Source organism: Rhineura floridana, chromosome 6, assembly GCF_030035675.1.
Source record: "Rhineura floridana isolate rRhiFlo1 chromosome 6, rRhiFlo1.hap2, whole genome shotgun sequence".
Classification (NCBI taxonomy): domain Eukaryota; kingdom Metazoa; phylum Chordata; class Lepidosauria; order Squamata; family Rhineuridae; genus Rhineura; species Rhineura floridana.
The window spans coordinates 95481579-95504864 of record NC_084485.1 but is presented as its reverse complement, the minus strand read 5'-3'; the positions used below and the strand labels follow the sequence as shown (position 1 = coordinate 95504864).

General features: G+C 43.2%; 1 long non-coding RNA gene across 1 annotated transcript; it reads left to right on the top strand.

Annotated features, from left to right (window-relative positions):
* Positions 1-1766: 1766 nt before the first annotated feature.
* LOC133386731 (uncharacterized) lies at positions 1767-23260 on the top strand. The gene is made up of 4 exons (XR_009763253.1): positions 1767-1822; positions 16735-16975; positions 22618-22683; positions 22832-23260. It is a non-coding gene; the product is annotated as an uncharacterized LOC133386731 (long non-coding RNA).
* Positions 23261-23286: the final 26 nt, after the last annotated feature.

Below are 23286 nucleotides of genomic sequence, written 5' to 3'. Positions count from 1 at the left end.
CAAAAATCCAGGGGGGGGCAGAAGCACACACACACACCAGTAAGTCTTGTTGTAACAGAGCCCTTGCTGGTGTTTTGACTCCCCCCCCCAAGTCTTTCCAGAGGTTCTGTGCTTTTTTTTTCACTGCCTGTCCTCTATGATTCCTATTATATCCACCTCAAAATGGTAACGTCTGCCCTTGCAGGAGAAACACTAAAGCTATCTGAAATTTGGCAGGCTGCATCCCCTCAGAAGGGGTGACCATGCCTTCAAATTGCATCCAATTCTGGCATTAAATGAAAAAGCTATAGACCTTTACTTTGTTTTTAAAATTCAGATTTTAAATATGCCTGGCACAAAAACCACTGGGACCCACCAATGCAAGCACGTAACCCACCAGAGGGCACTTTGCTAAGTACCCTTCCAATGTGTATCTAGGCTTGTCATATATTTTACTAGAAGTGCACTATTGCTGAGACGGATTTGCCATTTGAAAACAAAGCTAGTGAACAACACCTCATTGTGTTTCCAGGCGTCTCTCCACACTACACTAACGTGGCTAACATTAGTTAAGGACTTTTTTTTTTGCTATAAACTGCTGGAATTGTACAAAATTCCTAGAGAGAGGACATCCCATTGATGGAATCAGTATGGGACTATCAAGAACAGGAATGAAAAGAAATGAGAAAACAAGAGATAAACAAACAACCAGAAGTGGAATTTGCAGGACTCCTAAAAGAATCTTTAATGTTTGGTGCCCAAATCCTAAAAACTTAAGCTGACTATCTCGCTGCAGTTCCATTGTGATACGTATTTATAAGGTTTTTCTCTTCAGTTTCCCCGTAAAAATGTTCAGATGATTAAACATTGGGATAATCCTTGTGAAAGTGGAGGGGGGAGAGGGGGGTTGGATGGTACCAGCTGGCCCCACCCTCATGCATTGTTGGTTCTTTTGCACAGAGCATGTTTGCTCTGTGCAGAAGTGACCATCAATAGAAGACAGGGTAGGGCCCACAGGTGTGATCTGGTTTATGCCCACATTTAGTCATCTGGAGAAGGATTTTGTCAAAGCTAGATTTTGGTGGATGGGGCTGTCCATATTTTTAATTTGCTTCTAATTTACAGACTTACATGCTTTTGCATATCTAAGGAAGTCCTCAAAGTACATAGAAACTACTACTTAATTTTTAACTGATCCCATTTCCCTGCCAAACAGGTGGGCACTTGACCACCCAAAGCCATTATTATAAGGAAATATGATACTAAACAGCATTAATATTGTGTATTATTATACATTAGGCTGAATTGAAATGTGCCTTTTGCAAATGTAAGTGGAAGTGATGAAAAATGCTTCTGTTTCTTGATACATTTTCAGAACTCTGTGAAAATGCCTGTGGGTATTTGTTTAAATGGCTATTATTTGCCCCCACATTCTAAATGGAATCACGTGCCCTCACTGATGTAATCAAGGAGACAGATTTGACTAGCTACATAATACTGTGGCATCGCCATATAAAATACATAGTTATAGGAACATAGGAAGCTGCCTTATATTGAGTCAGACCATTGGTCTATCTAGCTCAGTATTGTCTACACTGACTGGCAGTGGCTCTGTGGGGTTTCAGACAGAAGACTTTCCCTGCCTTACCTGGAGATGCTGGGGATTGAACCTAGGACCTTCTGCATGCAAAGCAGATGTTCTACCACTGAGCAATTGTCTTTCTTGATTTACAGGGATCACCTGTGTGATTAATCCATGATGTAGGAAGAAACCATAACTAGGGCAGACAAGAAGGCTGAACAGGTTTCTGAAAAGGCCAGTATTCACATCTAAGGAGTTTTGGTGAGACATTTCCACTCTACCAAAAATCTGAGGTTCTTTCTAGTTTTACAACTGAAAAAAAAAATGCAAACAGGGAATTTTCAGCTCAGCCCTGTTAGTGTGGTTTGGAATATTTTGCCTGTAAGCAGCTTAAAATTCTTAACTCATTTATCTTCTCAAGAGCCTAATGAGAGTTATTTAAATGCAATATTAAACAGAGACTTGGAAGCGGTCAGATTCATGGCTTGTTCTAGTATAAGCAGAGGAAAATATTAAAAGCTGCATTTTGAGTAATTTCTATGCTTTCACCAGTGCAAGAGAAGGCTATAATGGCGCCTCCTGGTGGATCTCAAATTTATAATTTTTACTAATCAATGTTCCTTGGTTTCATCAAGATCTCTGGGGTTTCCTGTGTTGTCACTAATAGGCATTACTAGATTCTTTTGTAGGTTCTTTATTCATTGTTGTTTAAAAATGTTTTGTAGTTTTTCCAATGTAAGATGTTCTATAAGGAACCAGTACATTGGTGTGCCAGATAATGATTTCCCCATTTTTACCATCAAGGAGGCTTGCATATACAGGATTGAGGTCTAGCTGGACAGCATGAGCCCAACGACGACATAAGCTCTGTTGCTGACGTAAGTCAGATTTGGCTGGACATTTAAAGAAGTACTGCAGATTAAATGGTATAGCTGAAAAACAGAAGGGAACAAATAAATTGTGAGTTGTTCTTTTCTATCCGGGTGCCTCACCTGTGCCTCTCCAGATGTTGAACTCTCATGAGCCCCAGGCAGCATAGCCAGTGGTGAGGGATGATAGGAGTTGTAGTCCAGCAACATCTGGAGGGCCAAAGGTTAACCACTCGTGCTTTATGATACAACAAAATACTGCAGAATGGTTGATATCCCAAGGCTAATTCCCTAGTTCAGTGATGTGTGTGTGCAAAGTAGCTGAAGCTTCAACATATGTGTATTCTTGAGAAAGGTAAGCTTTTTGTTGAACTTGGATCAGCTTTTTAAATCACCTTAAGAGTGCTTTTTATGTGCAATGCTTCTACAAACCTTGGTGATGATCTATAGGTTATAGCAGAATTTCCCTGCTATCAGCTGTAGGCAGTGGAGACTGGTGGCTCCAATGTCAATGGGACAGTGAATCCACTCTGGGTTTTAGTCTGAACTTTCAAGGAGCTGTCCAAGGTGCTCAGCACCACTGGCTGTAGGTCAAGAATGCTCACAATCCAGCACATAACAACAGAACTCCCATTTCATATATAGAATCCACTAGTAGGCAAAAAACCTTGATGTTTAAGAATGTATCTATAGCCCACAGATATTTCTATCCAACTTTAAAAAGCAGGGAAATTGAGCAGCTATAGTGAATGCACCAGGGGAGCAGGAGACCTGAACTCCTCTCTGAGATATTGTACTGCCCTACAAAGTTGTCAAAATGCAGACACAATTTGGGTTGGTCTTTCACAGTCCAATCCACTTGCTGTGTAGCTTGGAAGAATTTGGTAATGTGCAGAATTTGGTAACATGTGCAGGAAGAAGGGAGGAGAAATGGAGAGGAGAGGGGAAGGAAGGGGAAGGCAGTTCTGATCATTTGCATGCTTATTGAGTTCAGTGGGATTTACTGCCATGCAATCATGGCTAGCATAGGTAAAACTGACCATGGGGGAGGGGAGAGTAGAGGGAAAGAGGAAGGGGGGAGAGGGGAGCAGAACGGTGAGGGAAGGAGCAAATGAGGGGTGATGGGAGGGAGAAGGAGGGGAAGGCAGGTTTGATCATTTGCATGCTTATTGAGTTCGATGGGATTTACTCCCGGGCAATCATGCTTAGGATAGGTAAAACTGACCATGGGGAAGGGGGACAGAGAGAGTGGAGGGTGGAAGAGATGGGGGAGGGGGATGGAGGGGATTGAAAAAGGATGGGGAGGGGAAAGGAGGGGTGAAGGAAGGGGGAGGGAAGAGGCAAGAGGGAGAGGAGAGGAGGGAAGAGGAGAGGAGGGCAGGGTTGATCATATGCATGCTTTTTGAGTTCAGTGGAATTTACTGCTGTGCAATCATGCTTGCGATAGGTGAAACTGACCTGGGGGAGGGGCAGGGGGGGAGGAGGAGGGCAGGAATGGGAGGGAGAGGGAGGAAGGAAGAGGGGAGGGGAAGGAGGAGATTAGATGGGTGGGCACTGGACAGAGGGAAAGCCCCTTTCCTTTTCAAAAGGAAAACATTTTGAACAGTATCATTGCTTTTCAGTGTTTCCCCACCTTTTTATTCTACAGCATTCACATGCAGCCTCCCACCCAAATTTAAACCAAAGCTCTCCCTGACCACATCCACATCAGACCTTTATTTCACTTTAGACAATCATGGCTTCTCTCAAATAATCCTGGGAAGTGTAGTTAGTGAAGGGTGCTAAGAGTTGGTAGGAGATGCCCTGTTTCCCTCACAGAGCTTCAGTCAGAGCAGCTGACTGTTAAACCACTCTGGCCACTGGAGCTCTGTCAGGGGAATAAGGGTCTGTTATCTGCACCCTTCACAAACTACACTTCTCAGGATTCTCTGGGGGAAGCTATGACTGTATCAAGTGAAATAAAGGTCTGGTTTGGGTGTGGCCCCTGATTAGGCAAGCCAAGCAGCTGTGAGTCTGGCTTTTAGAACACTGACAGTTGGTTCTTACTGAGCATGTCCGACATTATCATTGAGTTCAATGCAAAATTTCTTAAATTAATTAAAAATCAGCCAGGCATTTTTTATGAAGGTCAGAGTATGGGGCAAGGTCAGTAACAGGATTACAGGTATTCAGTGAACATGGCTGATGTTTAATTAATTTCAACAAATTATGAGAACTCTGACAGAAAAAAGTCCCAAAGGAGTCTGTTTTTTTCCTCTCACTTTTTATGCTTTGAACTCTCGATTCTCTCTGACTGTTTTGTGTATCGCCATGAAAATTGAGAGGTTTGTTAAGCAAGCATTTCTGAGTTCAGGACTATAAGTTTTGTAAGGTTTTGTTTTGAAATGAGCTTATGGGAAGCATCAGAATGGCACCTGGGTATTTTCAATTTAACATTGTGGTATGCGAAAAATCCATGCTGACCATAGCATACAGCCATGTGGCTGTATAATCTGGATTGGAGCTCACATATGCTATTATAAGTTTCAAATAGTTAAGGGTAATGCATAAAGAACATTGTTTTGATGGATACAGCAGCATTCATTTCGTAGGCATGTTTGATTTTTGTAGTTCTCATAATTTCTTGTCTTGTTTTGTGAGTTCTCCCAGAAACTGGGGCTATTGTTTTGCTCTTTGGCCATTTACAATTGTTGCAGTAATAAGGTAACAATAGATGTATAGCTTAATTCATCATGTGGACAATATGGGTACTTTTATTTATTTAAAAGAGAGAGAGAGAGAATGGAAAGAAAACCATTTCAGCTCCTAATTAGTTACAAGTGGAAAATGAATGCCATGTGTAATTATGTAAATACTGGCATGTGCTAGCTTTCAAGGGGAGGGGAAAAGCCCAACAATTTTCATCTGTCTTAATTTGCTCACAGTATTTTTTCAGAGGTCTCCCTAAGTCCAAATCAAATATCCTTCCTTCCATTCCCTTTGTAGAATGAAAACATATTCAGAAATATGGAGAATGAATGGTTTAAATATTTGGCATTTGTTCTCTGTAAATCTAAAGATAAGTCTCTCTCAATACTAGCTTATCAGCTGCCTCTTTTAAGAAATCTATTAAAATGTTTGAAACAGTTATAATCAGCCATCTCTCTCTATATAAAAATGTAAGCCCTCATGCCGTCATGATGTCACAACATCATAGCAAGGGCAGGGCAAACCAGCGAGCTATGCGGCCTGGGCCTCGATGGCCATGGCCTAAGCCTCAACAGCTGTGGCCTGGGTGGCAGGCTGGGTAAGGAGACTGGTGGCAGTGAAAGCAGCACTGCAGAGGCCAGGTGGCAACCTGTGGGAGGCAGGGGGAGGTTCTGCAGCCCATGGGGGGCAGAGGAAGCTTTAGTGGCTGGGGGGGCAAGGGGAGGTTCAGCAGCCAGTGGGGGGTGGGGGAGCTCTGGTGACATGTGGGGGAAGGAAAGAGCTCTAGTGACCTGTGAGGGGAAAGGGGGCTTTGGCAAGCTGGGGAAGGGGGGTGCTTTGGCGACAGTAGGTGGGGTTGGAAGCAAGTAGGGGCAGAGCCCCTAGTTAAATAGATTTAGGTACAGGCGGGCCCCACTTATATGGCAGGTTCCATTCTGGACCCCCGCCATAAAGCCAAAATTGCCGTAAAGCAGAACCCCATTGAGTATAATGGGGCACGTCGCATGAAAATGACACGAAAATGCCACAAAATGCCTCAAAAGCACAAAAATTGGCTTTAAAATGGGGAATGAAAGCCGCCGCATTAGCGGAACACCGGGAAGCGAAGCGCCGGGAAGAGGAGCCCTACTATATTCCTAATATAAATGGAAAAGAGAGAACCTTTTGCTTACCAAGCTATGTGGCTTAGAAAAAAACTAGACCAAGAGCGGGCAATTTGTGCCCCTCTGGATATTGCAGGACTCCAACTCCAATAAGCCCCAGTCAGCATGACCAATGGTCAGGGATGATGTGAGCTGTACTTCTGGAGTGCCACGGGTTCCCATTCCCTGGACTAGACACAGGGCTGACCCAGGACACTTTCCTGCATTTTCCTGCAGAAAATGGTGCCATTGCTCCCACAAGCAAAATTATTTTGACATATGAGACCATCCCGCAAGCACCTCTGCTCCTCCCTGTCACTGAAAAGAAATTAAATATCAATTTGCTGCCCTTCCATTCCATTCACTCTGCCCAATGGTAGAATCAGCCTGTGAAGACATTGCATTGGCAGTTACATGGTCCCAAGCCCTGCACTGGATAACATAAGAAGGATGTGGGGATGGAACACTTGCAAAAGAGGTTTGTAGAGTGGGAGGGTGATTCACCTTTCTCAAACCCACCAATTTTTAGCTGCAAATGAACCCCACAGCCAGTTTTCCCTTACTGGGTCACTTCAAGTTTAAGAGCCAGGCTGGGGGCTGGGGTGGAATAAAATTGCTTGGCAGGTCATTTGCAGGGGAGAACTGGCAGGTGGGGAAAGGATAAGCAATCACTTCTGGCCCTTCAGTTCTCTCCTGCAATTTCTCCCCCAGCTCCACACTGACCCCACACTGAACTTATGAAGGACACATGGGCTGGGAATTGTTTCCATCATGAGATCTAGCTCTGTCTTCAGTGTCTTACAGGGCACATTATTACATGTCTGCTCCTAAATTCCACTGAATTCAGTAGACTTACTCCTAGGTTAGTGTGTATAGGATTCCTCAGTTAAGGCATTATCCATCAGGTAGGACCTCAGCACGAGCTTCATTGAAAACAGTGGGACTTGACCTTCTTGAACAAGAAGAACTTGCAGTTGAAATGTGCCCTGAGTATTCCCCCCCAATAAAAGTTTATATTATATATTTGTTGGATTTCATTCCTCAAGTAAGTCAATTAAATAGATGCATACAAAGGGAAAGTTCAACGACTAGTATTTGGATTTGAGAGATAAATGCACCTGTGTATTTGGGTCTCTTGAGCTTCCCATCTCATCCACACCCTCCATGCCCCTTACTGTAAGGTTGTCTTTTCCATTCATCACAATGATTTCAGCATTTTCAGAGATGCTACCAGTCTTAAATACAGAGGAAAACCAACCCCATTGGATAAGAAGATAAAGCAAGATCAAAATCCATTGCAAAGGAATATTCATTAATTTTTATGCTTTTTTAAAAAAATGTATATAATTCGTTTTGAAAATGCTTTCATTTTAAAATCTCAGGTATTTTTTCAAGATTAGAACTGGTTGAACCATGGAAATAAATCACAACTGTGACATAGTTCAGCTGAAGGGGGGTATTGCCGGGGTGGTTCACTGATAATTAATGCAACAAAAAGATATTATATTTCCTACTTTGTAACTCTCTCGAGACCGAAGCACATTTCAGTGAAATGTTCCATGCCGCAAAGTGGATAAATGACATGCCCCCTGGGATAATAGTGGTTGGCTGTTCACATATGGTACAGACTGTGCTACTCCACTAAATGACTGAAAGTTAATAAATTCACATTCACATTTCTCACAATAGTATATGATGACCTAAGCTAAATGTTTGGAAGAAATACTAAATATTACATTGGTTGAGTTCATCAGATCCAAAGAAAATGTGCAAATATTCTGAAGTTGGTTAAATCTCATTTGAAAATTTGCTGCTGCAGATAAATTACAGAAGGGAAGATGTGTTGGTTTGTTGTCCAAAAAAATATGACAAGAGTCTTTGTGACTACCAAATATACTGTCCTGTAAGCTACCATGGGCCAAATCCCACTTAATAAATGTGTGCATCTTCAAAGTAGGCCCTGGCTTATGAAAGTTTATGCCACAATGTATATTTGGAAATGTTTAACATGTCTTGGTTGGGACTCTTTGTTTTCCTGAAGATAAACTCTCTCTTTTTTTAAATCAAGAAATGTTTAAATTTTTGTATGGTTCTCTACCCATTGTTACAAAAGGGTTAACAATAGGGGAATTACTCCTTTAGTACTAGCCTTTATTGACTGGAACAGGATGATAGTTCGCATAAAATCACTTTTCCACAGTCAAATCATTTTAGGCCACTGTTTGTCTTTCTGTCCTCGTAGTACTTTTTTTCTTTCATGAATGAGAACGGTCCATCCTGTTTATGTGAGACCATAAGCATAGTTGCTACTAGAAATCTGCATCGAACTGTTTTCTGTAAATATTTACAGAGATATAATTAATGATGTAAGAGGTGCTGAGTGGATATAAGATGAGGAAAATGACCAGTTGGCATTTAACTGATTTGTACTGTGATGAAACTTTGGGAGGGGGGATTGCCTGGAAGCTCAAATAAGGGGGAAAGGAAAATAAATCCATAGATTCTACCTTTATAATTAATATGACACATTTTATTCCAGACAAACACGATCTTAGAATCAAACCACAGCTGAGCTGAAATTTCTCAGAACACATTTTCCTGAGAAAATTTCTAAGATGTTTCTTTCTCTTTAACACACATACACACACCCCTCTGGAGCTAGAAAAATGCCATGGCAGGATTTTATCTGAGTATTCTCAGTTTTTTTCTGGCAGCCACCATTATCCACAGAGTTCAAGAATGACACTAAGTTCATGGCAGTGTGGAAGATGCAGTAATGGTGGTCAGTGCAGTTGCTGCTGTTGCCAGAGAGAGAGAGAGAGACCCCTAGGAAATGGTTGGATAATTTCTCCTTCTCTCTGGAGACATTTAATGAAGTGGTTGCCATAAATTTCCACCCATAAATAGAGTGAATTGCAGGAGGTCCTTTACGCAAAGCTCTAAGTCAGACACCTTAATGGTGTACATTCCAGTTTGGGAATATAGCACAAGGAGAGGGGTAACACTAGCAGTTTTTGCTTTGAAAATTGTCCTCCAAACACTAGTGGATGGTATGGTGAGGCACTGCCACTCACCAGACTTCCAGACAGTCATGTCACTGCTGCTTCTTATTGGGAGGAAGGGGAGGTGAATTGGCTGTGAGGCCCTCATAGCCCAATGCACTAGAATCTAGATTGACTCTTCCAGTATATTGGTACCACACTGACCTCACTGCCATCTTGCCCCTCCCCCTCTACTCCTGGTAAGCAGCAGCAACATGACCAACTGGAACATCACTCAGCCTCTCCATCTGCTACAATCTCCAGAGCTGCTGTTTGCCCATAAAGCTGCTATTTGCCGCTGGTTTTTCTAAAGAAGAAGACAAGGAGGATCCCAAGCATAGGATTCAAACACACAACTAAAGTAAGGTCTAGTTTGATGCTTAGCGTGGACCAGAGCTTGGAAAAGCTACTTTTTTAAACTACAACTCCCATCAGCCCCAGCCAGCATGGCCACTGGAATGGGCTGGTGGGAGTTGTAGTCCAAAAAAGTAACTTTTCCAAGCTCTGGTGTGGACCAAACTGTAAGTATGCAAGATAAATGTTCTTGGTTAACCCCACAAAATTCTTTTTACTTAAAAGGAGCTGTGCAAGAGTCCAGGAGTTAAATATCAAATCAGTCAATGGTTCCGGGGGTGGGGGAGGGTATATTGGTTTCCCCAATCTGCTCTCCCACCCCCTGTAAAGCTGCTCTTAATCCTGTAGGGTGGGAAATTAATATGTACCAGTGGGGTACAACAGCATGCACTTCCTGTATATATCTATGGACACACCTAGGGCTAGCCCTGTCATTAGGCAGAGTGAGGCATCCATCTCAGGCAGCAGAAGATGGAGTGACCTCCTGAAGCAGTCTGCTCCCCCAGGGATGCTGTCTCATTGCTAGTGATGAAGGAAAATTCAAACACCAGTTAAGTCAGCTTCTGTATATGGAATTAGAGGAGGTGCCACCAGTTTATGAAGTACATCTACACAATACATTTAAAGCACATCCAACTTGCATTTAAAGTACATGACTTCCCCCAAATAATCCTAGGAAGTACAGTTTCCCGCTCACAGTTATAGTTCCCACCACCCTTAACAAACTACAGTTCCCATGATTCTGCGGTGGGATTCATGTGTTTCAAATGTGTGTTGGAATGTGCTTGAAATGAATGGTGTAGATCTGCCGTAGGTATGCTGTGCATGCATTAGTCAATTGAAAAGAACAATGTTAAAAGATACTTTTTAAATAGGGGAAGGGCTGTAGCTCAGTGGCGGGGCACATGCTTTGCATGCAAAGGCCCAAAATTCAATCTCTGGAAAAGACTATTGCCTGGAATCCTGGAGAGCCAATGCTAATCCATGTCATCAGTACTGAGCTAGAGGGTACCAAATGGCCTGAGTCAATATAAGGCAGATTCCTTTGTTCCTAAAAGTCTAAAGAGACCCAAGGCCCACAGTGACTCCAAAATTTATTTATGTATTTTATTTCCAACATTTATATACTGCTTTATTGTAAAAACAAAACAAAACCCTCAAAGCGATTTACAAAAGGAATTAAAACAATAAGTTTATTGGCAAAAATAGTTAAATGCAGGTATTTAAAAACATTCAAAATAATAAAACCAACAATGAGTTAAAAACATATAACAAACATAATAGCTTCTACTTGCCTGGGTAAGTTTGCCTAACGAAATATGATTTTAACAGGTGCTGAAAAGAGTACAATGAAGGCATCTGCGTAATGTCAATAGGCAGGGAGTTCCAAAGCATAGATGCGGCTACATTAAAGGACTGATTTTTTACAAGAGCAGAACAAGTACTATGTGGCATGTGTAACATGGAAGCACACCTTGAACTTGATCTGGTAGCAAATCAGCAATCAGTGCAGATTTCAGAGCACAGGTATTATGCACTGATAGGGTCTCATTCATGTCAGCAATCATGTCACAGCATTCTGCACTAACTGCAGAACCCGGGTCAAGTTGTACTTTATGGGGATTTCTGTGACCTTGGCTTACTGGCTGCCAATATTTTTTTTAGTTTGGTTTTCAGTTAGGAATTCTGACTGGTTGTGGGATGCTGAGTTTTCTGCCTTACTCATAGGAATCTTGTGGTTAATATGGTATTGCATTTAGGAAATCATCACTGTCTTTTCTTTTTCTTTTTTATTTGCATTTCATTTACCTTTAACCTCACTCCCTTACATTCATAGAAGCAACAACAGTGGTTCTATGTGCTCAGCTCAATCCCATTAAACCCACTGATGATGCACCTTGTTGGTTGCATGACAATTTGTTTCTTGCCCAATAGTGGAAAAAGAGAATTCACATACTGGGAAGTGTGGCTACAATTGCTGTTGATCCTAGGCTACTGCCTGTGAAGGTAGACCAAGCCATATGCCGCCCTGGGCTCCTCCTGGGAGGAAGGGTGGTATATAAATCAAATAATAAATAAATATGTGCTTTCTCTCTGTTATTACTGGAATTGGGTTGGTTGTCAAAGTGAGTTTATCGCAGCCCACAGCACAGACAGAAAAGGGTACAGAATCTTATTAACTCTTACTCATTTCTCAAACCTCTCTGAAGTGAAGGGTGACGTCTAAAGAAGTTTGGAGCAGCCACATTAAAAGGCAGGGGCAGGGCATTATTTATTTATTTATTCATTTATTGAATTTTTATACCGCCCCACTAGCATAGCTCTCTGGGCGGTGTACAACAAATATGAATGAATATAATAAAATCACATAAACAATACAAAACAGATATATATATAGAAATCCACAATCTAAAACCAGATTAAAAACATATATAGAGAAAATTAAAATGCCTGATAAAATAGGAAGGTTTTAACTTGGCGCCGGAAAGATAGCAGCGTTGGCATTCCAGGCAGAAGGTTGTCAACACTGCTTGGATATGGATACCTTTGCAGAGAATCCCTAGACAAGCTTTAACAACAGCACAATCCAAACCATAGCTACTCAGAAGTAAGTCCTATTGAGTTCTATGGAGTTTAGGCACTTAGTAAGTTTATTTAGAATTGTAGCCTTCAGGCGCATCCATCTTCACTCCTGAGTGCTGCCATCTAACATCCCCACAACACTAGACTCCCTTCTTTCTACAGTGGCCTTCTGGTGACTGGCCTGGCCTGAGGGCACTTAAACCTTTTTGCCTGAAGCAAGTAGTCTAGATTAAATGTACCCTACCCAGGCTGCCTAAGCAGGTGAGAAGGTGAGATCCCATCCCTTCAGCTGGACCTGGGAACACCATCTTTTAGTTAAGATTTCTGTCTTAATTTCCAATCAAAGAAATGTTTTTGCTTGAATTGTATGCTCCAAGCAACTGTGGTTGATACTTAATATATCATGCTTAATAACATCACTAAGGCCTGTCCCATGACCTCACTAGGGCCCACCCCCATGATATCACTAGGGGCTGCCCCTGAAATTTCAGGGTTTGGGATGCTTCTGACCTGAAAATCCTATGCAATAATATATACACAAAAAATACAAAAAGATGGAGAATGCTTTGCAATAACAATCTCTTTGCAGGTTGAGTATTCCCTTCTTAGTTCAGGTATATATCCCCTTTCTAACAAATAAAGTGGTTAATATTCCAAGACTGTTATGAATTTTCTTTTGAGTGGATATTTCCTTAATGTAATGTTTTACAACACAATTTTCAGCCAAATTAGTTTGAACAGAGGTGTGTGCATGTGTGTTGAAAAACACCATTCTCTCTCTCTCTCTCTCTCTCTCTCTCTCTCTCTCTCTCTGTGTGTGTGTGTGTGTGTGTGTGTGTGTGTGTGTGTTGGGGCTTGATTTTTGAACTCCTGGTGTAAATGACATATATGATCAGCCTCCTGTGTATGCCATTCTTCAAAAGCTCACCAACCAGATTGTAGCTTTTCTGAGATAGGACTAGCTTGCTTTCCCTGGGGTTTGGCCAGTCCAAGGAAATCAATAGGAGGCTTTCAATCAAAGTCAGTGAGAGATGGTGTGGCATGGTGTAGAGTGATCCCTTTGAGATATTCTGTTTTTCCTGGCAGTCCCCTAGTTCAAGGTTTGGAAGTGTTTATGGTATGGCTTGATATATATATTCATGCTCAAATATTGTTACATTCTTCTCTTATAATTCCTCCCATGTGTTGGTGAGGTCTCACATTCACTGTACATTTTAATGATTCCTCCCCCATCCTTTTGATTATTTAAAATTATTCATATAGGTTCACAAGAGCAAGGACCAGAGTATAATTTTCTGTATTTTTAATTAAATTTTGAAAATGTCAATTTAGCCTTAAATATGAAAGGCTGTCTTTCCACAGTTCTTGGCTCTGTTGTCTTTTTTATATCTTCCTTCCCTTTCTTACCAGAAGTAAGTGAACTAATGGAGATTTAACTAGCATTGAAACAAACATAAGAAAATTCTGAGTCAATGTTTTAAATATTTTGAATCTGTGTATGGATGACTGCATCACAAAATGTAGAACCACCTCTCCCTGTATGTACCAACCTAGACCCTGTGCTCAGCATTGGAGGCCCTTCTTTGTGTGCCCCATCCATAGGAGGTGCAGAGAGTGGCAACATGAGAACAGGCCTTCTCAGTGGTGGCCCCCCATTTGTGGAATGCTCTCCCCAGGAAGGTATGTCTGGTGCCACCATTATCCATCTTTAGGTGCCAGGCAAAACTATTTCTCCCAGGCATTTGGTTTTTAATTTTGGAAGGCTTTTGTAGGGATTTGGTGTACCCTTCCTAAGAAGGGTTGCTCCACTGCCTTATGTGCTGTTTTTGTTTTCAACATTTTACATTATTTTTAATCTTTTACTTTATTTTTTATTTTTTTATTAACTGTAAGTTGCTTTGAGTGTGCATATGTGTGTAGATAAGCAACTAACAAATTTAAAAAATACATAAATAATATCTGATTTTGCAGAGTTTGAACATTTCTTCAGTTTTAGAGATAAATATTATAGACATCATGGTGGGTCGCTGCCGCTCATCTGACCTCTGGTCGGTCACATGACTACTGCTTACTGGGAGACAATGGGGGAGGTGGGAGGTGACAGTTTTTACCCCCACTTTGGATTTTTGGATGTTGGTAGACATAACCAATCCCAGCTGCATTAAAATCCTTGATATCTCAATTGCTTTTTATAGCCATTGATTTTTCCTGTCTCTGAGGACAGTGTGAACCAGGAAATTTCAGTTTTAATGATGTGCACACATGCTTCTGCACATTACTAAAACACCATACAAAAGAATCTTGATGCAAGCATTGGTAAAAGCTTGAAAAGTTTTTTTTTTTTTATGGAGCACATATTTAAAGTAGTTTCAATCTGGCTGCAAGTCAAATTTAAAAAGTTGCTGTGCTGTTTTATTTTTTTTAATAGCTGGTAGTATTTTACCCTCCCCCCTCTTTTAAATGATTGCTATATTACAATTATACTCAGATTTTCATCCAGCTGAGGGAAATAAATATTTTCTCCCAACCTCCTATTGAGTTACATGGAAGACTTACATCTACTTTTTTCATCGGTGTACACTTAATATTTCCTGACTCGAAGCATAATCAATAGTGGCCTCATACCACAAACTCAATTATAGCGTGAAGTCTTTTCCCTCCCTCACAAGTAGAAGGAAATTAAGATAATACTGTTTTACAATGCAGAAATATGTACTTTCACTAGCTTCTAGAGCAAGACTTTGGTAGTTGGAATAGGACATTTCCAGTTTATACTTAGGAGCAGGGCTGGCATTAGCACCTGGCATTCTTGGGCAGCTGGCATGGCCCACTCCGGATGCCTGCCCTGCTCCTCCTTATATAAAAAAAATGGACCTAGAGCTCTGTGCCGTGCTAGGTAGGTGAATCTAGCCAACCTTTTAGTTTCTCCCAATCCCCCAGACATAGTGGTGCTCTTCAGCATTGTGGGAAATTTAAAAGTTAACTAGACCCAATGGTATGTGGGACTCTACCTGCAGCCAGGTATGCTCATTACTGTATAAGCCATAAGAACATAAGAAAAGCCTGCTGGATCAGGCCAGTGGCCCATCTAGTCTAGCATCCTGTTTTCACAGTGGCCAGCCAGCTGCCTATGAGAAGTCCGCAAGCAGGACCTGCACGCAGGATCACTCTCCCCTCCTATGGTTTCCAGCAGCTAGTATTCAGAAGCACATTATCTCCACCAGTGGAGGCAGAACATGTACATCAGAGTTAGTAGTTACTGATTGCCTTATCCTCCATGAAGTTGTCTATTCTTCTTTATTTGTTTATTTATTTATTTAATTTATTTATTTATTTATTAGTCGCCCATCTGGCTGGCTGTCCAGCCACTCTGGGCGATGTACAACATAGGCATACAATACATAGGCATTAAAAATCTAAAAACAATGAAGATAAAATCTAACCCACCCCAAAAGCCTGCCTGAAGAGCCAGGTCTTCAAGGCCCGGCGGAAGCTCATCATAGAAGGGGCATGGCGGAGATCATTTGGGAGGGAATTCCACAGGGTGGGGGTCACAACTGAAAAAGCCCTCTCTCTAGTCCTCACCTGTTTGGCTGTTTTGACTGATGGGATGGAGAGAAGGTCTTTTGAGGCTGATCTTGTTGGGCAGCATAGCTGATGATGCTGGAGGCGCTCCTTTAGATAGACTGGGCCAAAACTGTATATGAATTTAAAGGTCAGAACCTTGAATTGGGCCCGGTAAGCAACTGGTAACCAGTGCAACTCTTTTAGCACTGGAGTGATATGATCTTGCCAGCGGCTGCCTTTAATCAGGCACGCCGCTGCATTCTGTACCAGTTGCAGCTTCCAGACCGTTTTCAAGGGTAGCCCCACATACAGCACATTACAGTAGTCTAGGCGAGAGGAGACCAGGGCATGTACCACCGATGGGAGCAGATGATTGGGAAGGTGGGGGCGTAGCCACATATCAGATGGAGTTGATACAGTTCAGCCCAGCTCACAGCCAAAACCTGAGCTTCCATGGACAGTTGGGAGTCAAGAATGACCCTGAGGCTATGGACCTGGTCTTTCAGGGGCAACTGTACCCCACTGAGCACCAGGTCTAAATCCCCTAACCTTCCCTTGTCTCCCACGAACAGTACCTCAGTTTTGTCAGGGTTCAGCTTCAGCTTGTTCATTCCCATCCAGCCACTCACCGATTCCAGGCACTTGGATAGGGTTTCTACAGCCAACCTCGGTGAAGATTTAAATGAGAGATAGAGCTATGTGTCATCTGCATATTGGTGACACTGCAGCCCAAATCTCCTGATGATAGTCCCCAGCGACTTTATATAGATGTTAAATAGCATCGGGGAGAGGATGGAGCCCTGTGGCACCACACAAGTGAGAGGCCAAGGGTCCGAAACCTCATCCCCCAATGCTACTCTTTGGTGCCTATCAGAGAGGAAGGAATGGAATCACTGCAATACAGTACCCCCTATCCCTAACCCCTCCAGGCGATCCAGAAGGATACCGTGGTCAACAGTATCAAAAGCTGCTGAGAGTTCCAGGAGGACGAGGAAGGTGCACTCACCCCATCCAATGCTCTCCTCATATCATCCACCAAGGCAACCAAGCCTCTTTCAGTCCCATATCCAGGCCTGAAGCCCGACTGAAATGGATCCAGATAATCTGCTTCCTCCAATTGCGCTTGCAACTGCTTTGCCACCACAAGCTCAACCGCCCTGCCCAAGAATGGTAAGTTTGAGATTGGGCGAAAGTTGTTCAAATCTTGGGGATCCAAGGAGGGCTTCTTTAAAATTGGTTTGATTACTGCCTCCTTGAGGGCTGATGACATTACGCCCTCTTCCAAGGATGCATTTACCACCACCTTGATCCCCTCTCCCAGTCTGTCCTTGCAGCTCATAATGAGCCATGAAGGGCAAGGGTCGAGTAAGCAGGTGCTTGGCCTTAAGGTTGAAAGCACCTTGTCCACTTCATCAAAAGGAATAAGCTGGAACCGATCCCACACCACCGGAGAACCACTGGCCGACTCTGGCTCGCTCACTGTATCCATAGCATGCGGAATCGCACTCTTTAGACGATCGATTGTATCCGCAAAGTGCTTTGCAAACTCATCACAGGAGGTCTTAGAATGTTCCATAGTTTCCGAAGCAACTGGATCGACCAGGCTTCAGACCACTTGGAACAGCCTCCTGGGATAGCACTCTGCGGACGCAATAGAGGCAGTATAAAAATCCTTGTTTGCTGCCCTTATTGCCACATGGTAGGCTGCTGCAGCCACTCTAACCTGTGTCCGATCGTCATCAGAGCGAGATTTCCGCCACCGGCGCTCTAGCCATATCACCTCCCATCTCAGAGTTCGCAACCGTGGAGTATACCATGGTGCTGTCTGAGCTCTATTCAGGGGGAGAGGGCGTTTCAGAGCCACCCGGTCTAATGTCCCAGTGATCGCCTTATTCCACTCCTCCACCAGGGTCTCAACTGAGTGCCCATCTGCAGGCTCCATAAAGTCCCCACGCACATTCAGGAATCCATCAGGATCCATCAAGCACCTGGGCAGACCATCCTACTGGGTCCTTTACCCTCGCAGAGGGTGTGTGGCATCGAAAGGTCTACTCTCACCAAGTAGTGATCTGACCATGACAAGGGGGTAAGAGATGTAGCCCCCATTTTCAAATCACTCCCCTCCTCTCCCGAGACAAATACAAGGTCAAGTGCATGACCAGCTACATGGGTGGGCCCTGTGGGAATAAGGTGCACCTCCCAGGAAGCTATAGTTTCCATGAAATCCCGAGGTGCCCCTGTAAGGATGGCCTCAGCATGTACGTTGAAATTCCCCAGCACCAGCAAATTGGGGGATTGCACCCACACATCCGAGACCACCTCCAGCACCTCGGCCAGGGAGTCCATCGTGCAATGGGGTGGGCGGTACACGAGCAGAATCCCTAAGCTGCCCTTTGGGCCCAACCTCCAGTACATGCAATCAGCAACCTTGGTCTCATTGTGACAATGAGGCCAATATGCGCAAAATGGAACATATGCTTAATGTCTGCAAAAAGTAAAATATCTGCTTTTATGCTTTCTCAGCATTTGAGATATTCCTTCCCACATAGCTTGCAGAAGGAGAGGTCAAGGAAAGAGGAACTTGGGATAGGAACAGGGAAGTGAGCCATGGGAAACAGGCCGGATGGATCATTTATTCTGATTAGCAATGCACTTTGATACTGTGATGCTTTGATGATTATGTATGTGACGTATAACAAGCCTATATAAAGTTATGTTTGTCTGTTTTGAGAGGAGAGCCCACTTTATGGTGATCTCTCCCTTTGCAAAGGAATAAAAGCAAGCTTTTGAAACATAATAGGTCTCGTCTCTAATTCCTGATCGGCCAAACAGGGAATTAGGGGCCATAACAGGTAGGCCCATATTTAAGACCTGGCCCTTTTGTAACATCATGAGAGGTCTGGTGAGACCCAAGGACCCCCGATAGATGACCGCCACTCCCACTCCCCGACTTCCAACCCTCAGCTGCTGTGCATATAGGAACCCAGCTGGACACATGGCCTCAAGGATGGGAGCCGCGGCCTCATCCAGTCAGGTTTCCTTAATGCATGCCAGGTCTGCACCCTCATCCAATATCATGTCATGGATGAGAGATTTTTTGGGGCAACAGACTTGGCACTGCACAGCAGCAACAGAAGGTTAGAACATGGAGTCCCACATCCCCCAGCTATCTTTCGGTCTTGGGCAGGCCCGGAGCAAGGGACAGATATTACGTATCTCTCCCTAGTTCCTCTTACCTGACATGGCCTGCCTCTGGCACTCCACCAGCATCTGCCTCCCAGTCTCATTATATCTTGGCCTCCCACCCTCCTCCCATCACTCCCCCCTGATTTACACATGCCCCTGACGCTGGAGTCCGCAACTCAGGCAGGCCACCCACCCTTAAAACCACCCAGAACCCACCCTTAAAACCACCCAAAACACCCTAAAATCCCACAACCACACTAGATACCCCCAACAACAACAATTAATTTAAAATCAAAGCAAAAATATTTAAAAACTAACCCCCAAGCTGAAATAAAAAATCTCCCCCAATCCCCACAGCCCAACCCAAAGGTCCAAAAGTCCTCCGAAAGAAGCTGCGTTTGAGACTGGAGGGTGGGGCAAGGCAGGTGGAAACAGCCTCCCCTGATAGCAGCCGAGTCTCTCTCCCCTCACAGTCCTTCTCCTAAAGCCAGGACTCTGAGAACTCTCTCACTCTGGACTGGACTGGACTGAAGCTCCCCTTACTCCCGAGGATGTTCAACCCAGTGAGACAGTTGTCACCCTGCTGATGCACCTCCTCTACCCATACCCATTGCCCCTCCCTCCAACAAGGAGGGTCCTGCTGAGGCAGAGTGGCTGCCCTCGCCTCACTCACGGAGGTGCCTGCACTGGCAAGAACAATGCATCCCAATGGCTCCATTGAGGTGGAGCGCTCAGGTGCACACACGCTCCCAATAGTGACACTCAGTTCACGCAAGTAGGGTGCCTGCCCAACCTAACTTAAGTCGGATGAGGGAGCATATCTCATTGCTGTGACAATGTCTTAGTTCAGTACAGTAGGGCCCCGCTTTACGGCGCTTCGCTTTACAGCGATTCGCTAATGCGGTGGCTTTCAATTAGGGAAAGTCCCCGCATTAAGGCGCTTGTTCCGTTTTTACAGTGGTTTTTTCTGTCGCGCGCCATTTTGACGTCATTTTTGCACGACGCGTCCCATTGTCATCAATGGGATTTGCTTTATGGTGATTTCCGTTTTACGGCGAGGGTCCAGAACAGAACCTGCCATATGAGCAGGGCCCTACTGTATAGTCGTGTCTAGTCTAGCTTAGTAATGATGCTGAATCCTGTGTAACCTGTAAATTGATTCATGAAGCGCTCTGAACTGAAATCTTATAATAAACCTATTAAAGAAAAGCACAGCTCCTCATTCGTGACTGACGTCAGAGTGTTCAGGCAGGACAGGGTTGAAGAAAGACTATCCCTGGCCCTTGGCAAGGTTGGTTCATTTCTGCAGGTAATCTATATTATCATATAGCCGAATTATGTTGTTAGTGGGGAGCAATGCTGTGGGGCAGGGCCATCCCCCATCATCTGATGTTCAATAGGTGAGTACAGCAGACATGACCTTAACACTCATCGTCTTCCCTTTACGGAACCCCTTCCCCGTTGTCTATTCATTCAGAAACTTCTTCAATAGCTTTTCCACGGCCTTTGAAAACATGGCTATTTTTAGAGAACCTTTCTAATGGTGTTTTGGGCTTTTGCAATGTATTGTTTTGGGTTTTAGACATTTCAGCTTTTGCTGATTGCTGTGTTGCTTTGCCACCTTCTGCTTTAACTGCTGTTTTTATGTGTGTCAGTTGTTTTTAACCCGCCACCTCTCTTTACCATTTGTAGATTTGCATTATTGTTATTTTTGCATTATTTAAATTATGTGGGGGGCATGCCACATCAGAAACTAAGGTGGAGAGATGGGGAACAAATAAGACAGATGCCAGATGTTATTAGGGATCCCTGCTGTTCCTAGTATGGCTCAATGTGGAGCAAAATGTCCTTCACAAATTATGGGAGGGCCTTCCATTAATGCTCCCTCCCCCTGTGTTACAGGTCATCGCTCCAGATGCTGTCAGCTGGTGAGGCATCAACAGGACTGTATTTGGGGAACCAATCCCACCCCTGCCTTTTTCTTTTCCAAGGCCAGCCCATCTGCACAAGCAATCCAAGCGGATGCTTGGGGTGGCAATATTGGTAAAATCAGCAGCAAAGCTGCAGGCCTGCTCTGAGTTGCATCCCCTGTGACCTTCTAAGACACTGCAGACTGCAAAGTTTTCTTTAGAGCAGCAAAATATCTTGAGCTAACCCCAAGCACAAGAGTACTTTTTTCACAGTAGAGCCAGGAGTTGCCTTTTATAGATATGACTTTGAAAGACCCAGCTGCACATGTTAATATTCACCCTTGCAATCCAAGACGGGCATAATATTTGTCAGTACTATTTTATAGGTAGGGTTTTGTAGGCCATTGGAAAAAGTTGTCCTACAGCTTTATTGAAACATCCTAAGTTCTGTCAAGTAGCTTTCGCTTTAATTGATCCCAAAAGAACAAACAAACTCAAAACCTCTTGAGCCTGAGAGCATCTTTATTTGATTCAAGTGGCAATGAGCTATACAACAGGGTTTTGTGGCACTCCTCTGTCCGATACCTTTTGAGGCACGGCAGCTTCAGGGATATCAGGTTTTTATAGGTGAGGTGTTGAAAATAAGAGGAAAACAGTTGACTCAATTTTCAGGCCATCTCCAACTATCGCCAACAAAGGCTTTGTCAAGTTTCCACTGTCTGCGGCTTTTCAGATTTTTTTCCACTTAGGTGATTTATTTCAGCAAAACAGTTCTCAGGTCACCAGCTGCTAAAGTACTTATGTGATGGGCCAAGTTGTTTCTCATGCTATTCAACATAAGACTATCAGACTCTACCTTGCCTCCAAATGCACAAATATACTAGGAAATATTTGAATAAAGTGATAAACCACAAACACTTCAGTACTACTGGTAGAATAAACCAGACACCTGGCGTATGTAAAGTTCAGATAAATGAGAGTTACTTAAGGCTGTACAATAAACTCAGTTTGCAAGGCATTCTGGTAAAACTCTGATACAGATCATTGGAACTTCCCACTGTAATGTTGAATCAGAGCCAGAAGGGTTTCCAAAGTTGCAAGGGCCCTCCAACACAGCATACACAAACCACCGTGTGGGGATTTGCTGTGCATTATAAGCTGCTGCTGCTGCTGCTGCCCAAATCTGCCAGAAATGGTAGGCCTATTCTTTGATGCTAGCTGTTTTTGTTGGCTGGTTTGTTTGGAGTTTTTACTTTGCCCTCCACTGGAAAAATTCTTGCAAACACCCAGAGTTCTTCCATGATGTCCCCACTGCCAAGCTGCGTATATATAAAACCACTAAAAAGCCTTCTGTGACCCCAAAGAACCGATCCTCAGCGACAACTATCTTCAGAGACTCTACATGAGTCCTTGCACCAATCTTGGCTTCTTTCAATCATTTGGCATGCCCTAAACAATGGCTTCTGGAGTAAGACTGAGGGTAGACAAGTCTTACACATTGTAGAAATAAACTTTTTTCAAGTTTAAGAGTGAAGTTCACTTCCAACTTTAGGGGCGGGGGAGTGTGCCCTAGCCAGCAGAAGCTGGAAATGCTGCTATTAAGAATGTTTGCATGGAATGCAAAGATATTTTCAGAAGGAGCATCAAAGCCTTCCAAAATATTTTCATTTTTCTGTTGGTCTTTTGGTTTTAAAAGTGTGTTGCTTTCTTTCTCAGAAATTCAGATCACAAGAAAATCAGAACACAGACAAATGCATATATTTCTTGAACTTGCTGTTTCAGGTATGTAGATGGGAAATATTAAGATGGGCCTACTCTGAATAACATTATGTAATAGTGCTACAAAAAAAAGTAAACCTCCATTTAAAAATCAGTAATATTCACTGCACCATCTAGTTTTATTTTCTCATTCACTTCCTTGTTTTCACAGATGGAGTCTCAGGAAAGTGTTACAGATGTGATATTATGATTTGTAAAACTGCATAAGTTTCAGCTACTGATGACAACTTCAGTGTCAAAACATTTTTTACAACATGGCAATGGTACTAAGATCATTTACCGACTAGCTCCTTATCTGCAAATAACAAGATATTCATCCAGTCTTGAGAATATTATAAGCCTGGTTGATAATTATATTGGCTAATCAACATTAATGTTTGTACAAAGTGTAAATGGTCACATCAAAAATTGGGGGGGGAGAAAATGTTGTGGGCATGATCCAGCCAAAATTAAGCTTTCTTTTTTTTTGTCCCACTGATTTTAAAAGAAAAGACAACCACATTAGTTAATTAAACAACAGGCTGTTACATGCTTGCATTAGGGGTGCTATTTTATTTTCTTGCAAAGCCACTTTGAGGTACTCCTTTTGTGGATGGGAAAAGCTAT